This window comes from Triticum aestivum, chromosome 4B (genome assembly GCF_018294505.1).
Source record: "Triticum aestivum cultivar Chinese Spring chromosome 4B, IWGSC CS RefSeq v2.1, whole genome shotgun sequence".
Taxonomy (NCBI): domain Eukaryota; kingdom Viridiplantae; phylum Streptophyta; class Magnoliopsida; order Poales; family Poaceae; genus Triticum; species Triticum aestivum.
The window spans coordinates 642,777,146-642,784,797 of NC_057804.1; positions in this window are offsets into that span (position 1 = coordinate 642,777,146).

Here is a 7,652-nt window from a genome sequence, read left to right on the forward strand (position 1 = left end):
ACACATAGCTCCGTGCAGTCTACCCTATTCCTCAAGGCTTGAAGCGAACCAATGTGCAGGTGAGCATTGAGCCTCTTCTTCATCGTCTCTATACTCAGGGCTTATAAATAGCTGCGAGTGCCTCTCACTTGGCGAGGTGGAACTAAAAAAATAGCTGCAGAAAGAATCAACTAAAAAATAGCTGCAGAAAATAAATAAGTAATTAGACGGGTCCATTGATACCGGTTGGTGGCTCCAAACGGGACAAATGTCCCTCTTTAGTTTTATGGTTCGGCCCTCGTGATACCATGCCAACTTTTAACTTTCAACTTTTTCAGAGTTGATTTGAAATGCTTTAATGTAGAAAATAAAAGAAAATAAATAATGCAGAAAACAAAACAAAAAAACTGGAAAAAAAATAAATAAAGCAAAAAGAAAACAAAAAAAGTGTATTCAAATTTGAAAACTAATGACACTAACAGAAAGTTTATATTTTTTCTAAAACTAAAAGCAAAAAGAATTAAAAAAATAAAGCAAAAAACAAAAGAAAATAAATAATGCAGAAAACAAAACAAAAAATCTGGGAAAAAAATAAAAATAGCAACAATAAGTATTTTATTGTAAGTAGAAACAAAATAAAATATATAAAGCACGAAACAAAACAAAAAAACAAAAAAAAGTGTTTTCAAATTTGAGAACATTAGGCACTAACAGAAAGTTTAAAATTGTTCTAAAACTAAAAGCAAAAAGAATTAAAAAATAAAGCAAAAAAACAAAAGAAAATAAATAATGCAGAAAACAAACAAAAAATCTGGGAAAAAAATAAAAATAGCAACAATAAGTAAAGACAAAAAAGTGCCTCCTACTGGGCCCCCACGGCCTGAATACGACTAGAAACCCACCATGGGCCAGGATTCAGGCCCGCGGGTGGCCCAGTAGGCCCATCAGGCAACACGGTAGTAAGTAGGCCCATAAGCCTGCAGTGGAGAGGAGCTCGAGAGGGGTGCGGCAGTGGGGGCTTATAAACCATTGCGTGTCCCTCTCAGCTAGCGAGGTGGGACTAAACTTTCGTGCCGCACCGTGCCAGCACACGACCATTGGTCCCGGTTCGTGGCACCAATCGAGACCAATGACCCCCTTTAGTCCCAGTTGGTGGCACCAACTGGGACCAAAGCCCTCTACTTCCCGCCCTTTGGGCTGCTGAAAAGTGACCTTTGGTCCCGGTTGGTGGTACCAACTGGGACTAAAGGGGGTCATTGGTCCCGGTTGGTGCCACCAACCGGGACTAAAGGCTTTGCTATATAAGGAAAATTTCAGAACCGCATCCCCACTTTGATATCTCATCCTCCTCTCGATCTCCCGACGCCGCGCGCCATCGCCTGCCGCTACCTCGCCGCCGTCGCCCCGCCCCGCCCCGACGCCGTCGCCGCCCCGCCCTGCCCTGCCGCCCCGACGTCGCCGCCCTGACGCCATCGCCGCCCCGCGCCGCACCTCGCCGTCGCCGTCGTCGTCGCCGTCGACCTCGCCGTGAGCAACGTTTTATGATTTTTGTTAGATTTTTTTGTAGTTTATATATTTTCTTGTTAGATTAGATGTGTAGTAATTTAGATATGTAGTTCATAGTATGTTAATTTAGATTGTGTAATTAATTTGTTCATATTGTGTTAGATTTTTTTTTCTGTTAATAATTTTTTTTGGTGTAATTAATTTGTTCATATTGTGTTAGATTTTTTTTCTGTTAATAGATTTTTTGGTGTAATTAATTTGTTCATATTGTGTTAGATTTTTTTTTCTGTTAATAGATTTTTTTGATGTAATTAATTTGTTCATATTGTGTTAGATTTTTTTTCTGTTAATAGATTTTTTTGGTGTAATTAATTTGTTCATATTGTGTTAGATTTTTTTCTGTTAATAGATTTTTTTGGTGTAATTAATTTGTTCATATTGTGTTAGATTTTTTTTCTGTTAATAGATTTTTTTCTATTAATTTGTTCATAGTATGTTTGGTGATATTATTGTTAATAGAATTTTTTGGTGATATTTAGATTTTGTTAGTAAGTACTATAATTGAACTAGCTAGTTAGAAAAATATAATTACTATTTTATTTAGATTTTTTTGGTAATATAATTAGTTAGAAAAATATTAGTTAGTTAGAAAAATACTAGTTTATTTTTAGTAAGTACTATATAGTAAGTGCTACTTAATTTGTTTTTAGTAAGTACTAATTTATTTATTTGTAGTAAATGCTTAGTAGTTGAACTAGATAGTTGATTTAATTAATAAAACTACTTTATTTAACTATATATAGAAGTAGTTTGTAGTAAGTGCTACTTTATTTATTTATAGTAAGTGCTACTTTATTTATTTATAGTAAGTGCTTAGTAGTTAAACTAGATAGTTGATTTAATTAATAAAACTATTTTATTTAACTATATATAGAAGTACGTAGTTCTCGCATCGACGTCGGCGATGCCTATCCCGCATCCTCGTCGTCGTCGACTCGGCGGTGGAGGCCTGCTTGATCAGGGCCATGTTCGGGACTGGGCTCCGCCGGGCTGGTATTGGGAGGTACTACTTTCTGGGGGACGTAGGTTGGTGAGGAGGCAGCTCGTTGTTGACCTGATCCTTGTTTGGTGGCGGTCGCGTGGGCCAGTGACGGTGCCGAGGCTTCCAGACACCGCGGAGGTGGTACGTCACCGTGTCAGCGAGGAGGACGAGCACATCCGTCGCTACATGGTTGCGTTGGAGGGCAGGTTCGACAATACCTGGCAGGTTCTTCAGGGATCTCACTGGAGCTATGATCCTGTGATCGTTCCTTATCTTTTGGTGTCCACAGCCCGCGACGATACCCGTCGGGCGCTACGGTTCTACCTGTATTAATTAGCGATGCTATATGTATGATAGTATTCGAGGAGTATTCGACGATGTACGGACACAAGAGATGATGTACTGTTGGTTATAATTGAATGCATGCTAATTTGAATACTACTTTATTTTACAATTTGGTTTTGCTTATTGAATGCTTATATTGGAAAAGTACTCCTACTTTGAATGCTAAAATTGAAGAGCACTCCATGCAGAAATCTAGGAGCCCCCTCCATCATCCACGTCGTCGTGGGGGTAGCTTCTCCTTCATTCCCGTGTGCTAGACAATTTGTTGTAATAATGCACTCGGGAATGAAAGGAGGAGCTACATACCATCACCGATAGTCAACTCGTGATTAATAATAATGATCTAATTTAGGTTTTTTAGTACATACATTTAATATTTGAATTATGAACTTAGGCCGAAAATGTCGTACTCGGACGATGAAAACCGCCCGGGGGAGTGCGACTGGTGCCACGACGACCGAGGTATGTGCGACAGGTTCATTGAGCTGGACGAAGATCGGCGCTTCAGCATTAAGCTCGAGGAGACCTTCGATGTTCATACGGTACGCAACGACGACAATAGTTTTTTTTGTAATTAAGCACGACTTCAACTATTTTAACGTGTATTTTTCATCTTTTTCCAATTCGACTAGCTTATCCCATGCTTTGCAAGAAGCTATGTCTTGGAGAGGATGGGTTTTGAAGACCATGAAAGTATGGAAACCAAAAAAATTATCCTAAGTACCCATCATGGTGTGGATTTTCAAGTAAAGTTGTACAATGCTCAGAGTGTAACCCATTTTGGTTGCAAAAACTGGGAAGCACTTTGCAAGATGTATGGTTTTGATGAGGGTATGCTTGTCACCATGGATCTTGGTGATCCTACAATCGCGCAAGAGAGACCTACGATTTTCGTCCTTGTGGATACACCTCCAATTCTTCCCCCATGTGAGCTTAACATAGTTATTAAGTAATTTATATTGTTTATTTCAAAATAGTTGACAACTTATTTCCATTGACAGCTTATTTTCATTCTTCAAAGAATGTGCGGAAGATGGTAGACAGAACCTACTACACCGAAGGCTCCGAACTAACTTATCAGGAGAAAAATCATCTGGTCGCATTTTGTACTGATCTTGAGAATTACAATGTCTACAATCGAACTCCTCAACATTATGGTCAATACGTGCCACTAGTGCACGTGTTGAACTACGGTAACTACCATGGAGATACCCTGGTAAGATTTTTTACTATTACGACATCCGTGCATCTTTTTGCACACTTCTAAAACTAGTACATCATTGCTAACTACGAAGTTATTACTATGTTTTTCAACAAATAATCCCGAATGATTGTGTGCCTCATCTGATGTATACACACGGTAGCCTTCATGTTTTGAACATACAACCAGGTCTTCCTACGAATCTGAACTGTCCATACCAGGTTTCTAAAAGAAGTGGAGACATGACAATCAAAGAATGGAAAAAATGTATGGACAGTCGTAAGGAGCTTCTTGGAAGCAACAATCAGCGAAGGGTAAAAATTGGAGACAGGATGATCGTCATTCTTCATAATGGAGAGTCGGGGTCTATATTGTTTTATGCTATTTTACCTTAAGGGTGTTTATAGGTCATGTCCTACCTGATACTGATGATCATGTGCTAAGAACAATTATGTAGGGTTGGGTTCGATGACTATGAGGATGATGATCGTATGACTTATTATTAATAACGAGTAGAAGTTGTATGATGATGCATGATTAATAGGACTTGTTATTATATATGATGATGTATGATGCGAGCATGGATGAGTTAATTATTATATCAGCTGGTGAAATGAACATATATAGCAGCAGCGTTGGTAAACCAAGAACGAAGATATAAGAGAGGACACTTCTCTCTATTAGCTAGCTAATAACAACCTAAAAATAACCCCCAAAACCCCTAAAGTAGCCACTTTTCCAAAAAAAACATGGACTTTTGGTCCCGGTTGGTGCCACCAACCGAGACCAAATGCCCCCTGATTGGGCTCGGCGCACAGGGCCACGTGGAGGCACATTGGTCCCGGTTCGTGTTTGAACCGGGACTAATGGGTGGAGGTATTAGTAACGACCCATTAGTCCCGATTCATGAACCGGGACTAAAGGCCCTTACGAACCGGGACTATTAGGTGTTTTTCTACTAGTGAAAATGTGACATAATTTTCTTCATCAACGTGATCGAGTCATAGTGTCACCTAATCTCTACTAAAAAAGAACGTAAGGTTCCCATTTCACTTTTCTTCCCATCGCCCCTTCGTCTAACTTTTCATGTATATGCTTTTTTAACACAGTACACATGCAAGCGTATCATCTTGAAATTTACGAAGTGGCCAAGAACGTCTCCTCCCACTAAATGCGCATCGCCGAAAATCCTAAAATAAATCTAGAAATAAATGCGAGCACCAGGACTTGAACTCTGGTGGGCTGGGAATACCATAGTCCCTCTAACCATCCAACCACAGGTTGGTTCGCTCCATGTATATGCTAATCGATCATTTTAATTTACTTACCTTCTGAACCAATTCCACTTTAATTTACTTACGAAATTTTTAATCAAAAAGGCAATACATGCAGAATTTGATGAACATTTATTTACACAATCACATTATTATTACCAGGCAAATCATAAGCTAACGTACTGAGCATATTTATATCTCGTTGCAATGCACGGGCATTGTTCTAGTCGAACCATAAAAAATGCAACCATATTCACATTTATGGAAGGCCCTAACTCGTTATATCATCATGGCTTTTATTGCTATCATCTCTATGGGAAGAGTTAGGTGGTTGTGTTTCCTAAGTCGGGTGACCGAGATCTAACAAATGGGACCCCCCCTGGTTTATTAAGATTGGCATGATGGAAAACACGACTTTGTTGGAGTAATCCCAGACTGCCCATGCGGGGTGATGTATCTTTGAACAACCACATCCTCGGCAATGGACATAGTTCGTGGTAAGTCACAACATACGGTCAATGTCAAGTATAAGAGAGTAAACCTCAAGAAAAATTAATAACCGGGTGAAGGGAAATGAAATAAAGGATCATGAGGTTATCAGGCGGACTGAGGCCGAAATTGTATTGTCAATGCCAGCAAAAGTGAAATACTGGTGGCTCATGTGACCTTAAGCAGACGATTTATTTTGCCGCAACATTTTTCCTTTATGCACTGGTTGTGCTACGAACCCTGAGATGTCGCCAAGACATTCGAGATGGGACTGATTACTTCATTCACATTCCCGAACTTGCTGAGCCCCATGCCTTTGGCGTTTGTACAAACCCTGGGATTGTCTGAATACCTTACTTGTTGTGCCCCATGTCTTTGGCGTTTGTATAAACCCTGGATGGTCTGGCAACCTTGCTTGTAGAAACCGCGGGATGGTTTGGCTAACTTACTTGTTGTTCCCATGCATTTGGCATTTGTATGAACCCTAGGACAATGTGACTACCTTACTTGTTGTGCCCCATGCCTTTGACATTTGTATAAACTTGGTGATGGTTGGCTACCTTATTTTCTTACCGTGATTGTTGAGCCCCACCTCTCGGCAGTCTTGGACCCCTCAGGCGGAGTGCACTAGTAGAAAAAAGGGCTTTGGTCACAGCTCCCTGTACACATTAGTCCCGGTTCGAGCGGGTAAGGCGCCGGGAAGGCATTAGTCCCGGTTCAAATGGGACCTTTAGTCCGGATTTGAGACACGAACCGAGAATAAAGAGTGCGGTGCTCTTTAGTCCCGGTTCGTGTCTTAAACCGACACTAAACGTTAGACATTTAGTCTCGGTTTGAGACACGAACCGGAACTAAAGGGTGTGATGCCCTTTAGTCCCGGTTCATGTCTCAAACCGGGACTAAAGGTCTCATTTTCAAACTCTACCCCCCCCCCCCCTCCCGCGATCGCCTTTTCAGTTTTGTAAAAAACAAAAGAAAATGATAAAAACTTCAAAAATTAAAATCCTTTGAGATGTAGCTATGTTACTACATCTATTAGTTAGGAAAATTAAAAAACTTAAATTTGGACATGTTTTGCAAAAAAGTGTTATGAAAAGGTAAAACGGCCATATCTTTTGCATACGATGAAAAAAACGCATAATATATCAAAAAAATCAGTACAAAAATCCGCATCCGATTTTGACAAACGTAGGCCTGTTTGCAAATTTTTAGAATCCTAAAATTCTAAAAGGAAAAAAGATATGCTCAAATTTCATTTTTTTGACTTTTCGTTAAATCTGGTCAAACTATGGTCAAACTACTTATTCAAGAAATATTAGTGTTAATAAATAATTATTTTTAGTTTTTTTCGACTTTTGGTGAAACTATGGTCAAATCTGGTCAAACTATGGTCAAATCTAGTCAAACTACTTATTTAGAAATATTAGTGTTACTAAATAATTATTGTTTTTAGAATAATAGTTTCAAACTCAAACGGTGCTTAATGCTCAAGTTCAACTCTTAAGGGTTAATAGGATTGACAACTTAGTATTGTCAGGAAAACAAAAAGTGCAGACTTGGAAACTAGGGGAAATAGAACTCAAAAGTTAAGCGTGCTCAGACTGGAGTAGCGAGAGGATGGGTGACCGACCGGGAAGTTAGACGATTTGGAATGAAGAGGGGTGATTAGAGATTAGAGATTAAATTGAGCAGCGATGAGGGGTGATTAAAGATTAAATACAAATAATTAAGAAATTTGGAAATCGAGAAAAAAATCAATTTTTTTTCAAAAAAGGTCGAGCTCCAGACAGTGGTCACGTGGAGGGCCTTTAGTCCC